At 41.4% G+C, this 3831-nt stretch overlaps 1 pseudogene; it reads left to right on the plus strand.

Moving 5' to 3' along the window:
- Positions 1–1076: 1076 nt before the first annotated feature.
- Positions 1077–1555, plus strand: LOC111734708 (annotated as a pseudogene).
- Positions 1556–3831: the final 2276 nt, after the last annotated feature.

Here is a 3831-nt window from a genome sequence, read left to right on the forward strand (position 1 = left end):
GGAGCTGGGCTGTGTGTGTGTGTGTGTGTGTGTGTGTGTGTGTGTGTGTGTGTGTGTTGGGACATGCCTTCCACACTTATCTAGGCAGTTTCCAATTCTGCCTTTGCCTTCTTCCTGCTTGTGTGTGGATTGAAGATCAGCCAGAGGTATGATCTTATGGCCTTCTCGGGTCTTTCTTGATCGTGTGTCTCAAGCTGGGCATGCACGGAGCCTTCTAGATTCCCAGGAGTATGTGGAAGTTTTCATAGCCCTTATGGCCCAAAGTACTTCACTCCCTAGCTCTTTCTCCCAGTCTTTTCTGCATGTCTATTATTTGTCCCAACTGATATCTTTGCCCCAGGTGACAGCTGCTAGTTCATTAGCATTTAAATATTTTGACAAATGCCTTTTGCCTTAGTTCCTTCACTGTCCGGAGAGTTCTGAGTTATTCTGAGTTACGAGACATAAACACAAGCCATTTACGTTCATCGGAGAGCCAACTAACAAGTCAAAATAGAAAATCACAATTCTTTGATAATGATGTCTGCTCTGATCTCTCTAGCACCAAGAACCTGCACTAGAGGCACAGGCTGCTGTCTTCATGACTACAGATGAGCTGGGGAGCGGGGAAGGGGCCAAGCGTAACTTAAGACACCACAAAGCCCTCCTACTGAGTTTCTGTTGCCTTTTTCTGTTTTTGCCATTTGCTGGTAGCTATAAACACTCTATGTTTTCCCGGAGTTTTGATAAAGTTGATTCTGACAGTTTTTACTAGTTTTTTCATTGTTCTGTATAAAGATGGACCCTTGAAATTCCCTATGCCGCCATTTTCTTTGACGTGACTCCCTTCAGCCTCTTTTCAGTTGTACTTAATGCATCATAATTCCCAGTCTTCTAAGGACTTCCAGTAGACTCATTCATTTCCTAAACATTTGTTAAACACCTACTTTATCTGGGTACTGTGTGTAAGAAGTAGAGACTGGCTCCTTTGCTCCAGGGCTCCCTTTCTGGCCAGAGGGCAGGAAAGACTGTCCTCGAACCACAAGCAAGCAAGCACATCCTCTAAGCACCTAGGGACTCTGACCAACGCTATGGAGGATCCCAACCGCCTCTTGGCCCCATCTGCTGGGTCACCTACACCAAGTTCTCACGCACAGGCAAGGGAATTCTTCTGTTTGCTGAGATTATACTGTGCCTGGTGATTCTGATCTGCTTCAACACCTCCGCATCAGCATACTCCTCTCTGTCCATGGTCGAGATGATCCTTGCTGATATCTTCTTTTTCGTCTACATGTGTGACCTGAACACCAAGATACAGACCATCGACTGGTCTTGGAGTGAATTCTTCCGACCTCATAGCAGCCATCCTCTACCTGATCACCTCCACTGTTGTCCTCGTTGAGAGGAAACCACTCCAAAAGCATCACAGGGGTACTGGGCCTAACTGCTTTTTGGCTTTGATGCCTATGTCACTTCCCCTTTGAGGCAGCAAAGACATACAGCAGCCCCTACACACCCTGCAGATGGCCCAGTGTAGTAGGTGAACTCTCTTCATTTTTCTCTGCAACTTGCAAATAACACCTCTATTGAAATGACTCCTCCCTGCCCCTACAACACTCCCAGCCAACACCCAGCCTACTGGGGTAAAAATGCCTTTATTGAGAGAACTTGTTTCCAGCCTGTCAATCAAGTCTCCTGGGTGTGGTCACCTTCGTGGGTGTGCCTCCGTCCCCCTTCTGCAGTATCCAAAAGGGGACACCAGTTCTGCTTGAACTATGCCCCCACCTAAGCCACAAAATGAGGGAGAAGGGCACCTCAGATTTCAGACTCTGGGCCCCAGATTGTGACCCACTCCAAATATCCTTACTGTGGGGGGATAAATATAAATAAATAATAAACAGACTGTTATAATATTAAAAAGAAAAGTGGGGTCTGAATTAAAAATCCAAACTCTCAGCCCTCAAGGATGACACAGCCTAGGTGGGAGTGGGAAGATAGGTAAAGAAATTATAACACAACATGTTAACTATTTTATTTATTTCTGCTTTGAACTCCACATTATTAAGATTTTATAAATACAGTATTGATTTACATAGACATCACTACCTATTAAGTTTTCTGCTTGCTTTCTTATGTATCTCTTTAAATCTTTTAAATACCTTTACAATGGGTGTTTTGCTAATATATGAATAGTTTTATTTATATGAAAGTATCTTTTTTTACTTGAAAGATCAATTTCCCAGTCCCAAATCCTACTGTGACATTGGTTTTCCCTCAGCCTTTGATGATGCTACTTCACTGTCTTCTGGCTGCCATTCATTGACATGGAGAAGTCAGCTGCATTCTAACCATAGTTCCGATTTAGATGATGTTTTCCTTCTGTGGCAACTTTAAAGATCATCATTTGTCTTTATCATGTGATGTTCTATTGAAATATCATGTGATGTTCTATATGAAACTATGTGGATCTCTTTTTATTCATAGTGCTCTGTAAACATTTGCTTAATCCTTAACCATAATCTCTTTACACGATGCCTCCTTCCATCTATGACTCCCTTTTCACCTTCTGAGACTTCAACTAATGTGAAACCTCTTCCTTCAATCACCATATATGCTGTTGTAGGCAGAATAATGAACCCACAAATATGTCCGAGCCCTAGTCCCTAGAACCTGTGACTGTTACCATACACAGCAACAGAGACTTTGCAGATGTGATTAAAGGCAGGGACCTAAGAACGACTGTCCTGATAATGGGGGGTAGGGCTAATCTAATCACACAGGTCCTTAAAAGTGAAAGATGACTAAAGACCTGTGAGTCAGATGGAGCTTTCAATTTCATCTGTAGTAGTTTCTACATGTACTAAAATATGATCATCTCTGTCTTTTTATCCTTTAATTTAGTGGTGAATTGCATTAAATGAGTTAAAGCTAAAATATCCTTGCATTCTTGGGATACCTAACTTGGTCAAGAAATTTAATTATTTTATAGGATATTGGTGGATACTACTATATACTACTATATTATATATGTATATATATTATATACATACGCACACAATAGTATTATTCTTAGATTTTCACATCCAATTTCTTAAAAATTTCTATTTTCTTATAATGCTTTTTCCTTATTTGTCCCTGTGGGGAGAAAGAAAGATGACTGCAGTCAGGCTCCCTCCTGATACCCTTAGCAGCTAACTTCTGAGAGCAGTGGAAGTGACTCAGCACATCTCCCCTTATGTAACCATGTGCCCAGTACACATGCGCAGGCTCCTATAACTTGGCAGTGTGCCACTACCGTTTAACCCGTGTATATAAAGGCGCTGCCGTCCTACGCGGCTGGCTGTGCCCTTGCTGGAATAAAGTGTGTCCTTGCAGTTCCTACGGCTCCCCGCATTTTCTTCCAACTGCCCAAGCCTCGTACCCCTTACCTTGGAACCTCAAATCTGCAGCAACACAGTTGTCTAGCTGGCTTTAGGATCAATGTTATTATGCCTAATAAAAAAATTTGTTTGGCTTTCCTTATACTTCTCCATTCTCTTGATAAGATCATGAACATTCCTTGAAAGTTTATTGGAACTTACTTATAAAACATTCTGGATATCAGTGAGGAAAACAGAATTTTTACTACTGCTTTAACTTTTTTCATTACAATCTTTTCCATTGACAAAAATCTTCATGATTTAACATTTTTTAAAGTCTCTCCTATATTTGCAGTGACATAATAATATCAGACACATATAAAAACGGGTGTTTTTTCCTAATTAATTTCACCTATTTTATTTCTCTTTTCAATGAAACAGCTGCTATCAGCAGGCTGGAAAATCAGCAGTGGCAGATGCCAGATCAGCCTTG

The sequence above is a fragment of the Pteropus vampyrus genome, unplaced genomic scaffold, assembly GCF_000151845.1.
Source record: "Pteropus vampyrus isolate Shadow unplaced genomic scaffold, Pvam_2.0 Scaffold4405, whole genome shotgun sequence".
In the NCBI taxonomy this organism is placed as follows: Eukaryota; Metazoa; Chordata; class Mammalia; order Chiroptera; family Pteropodidae; genus Pteropus; species Pteropus vampyrus.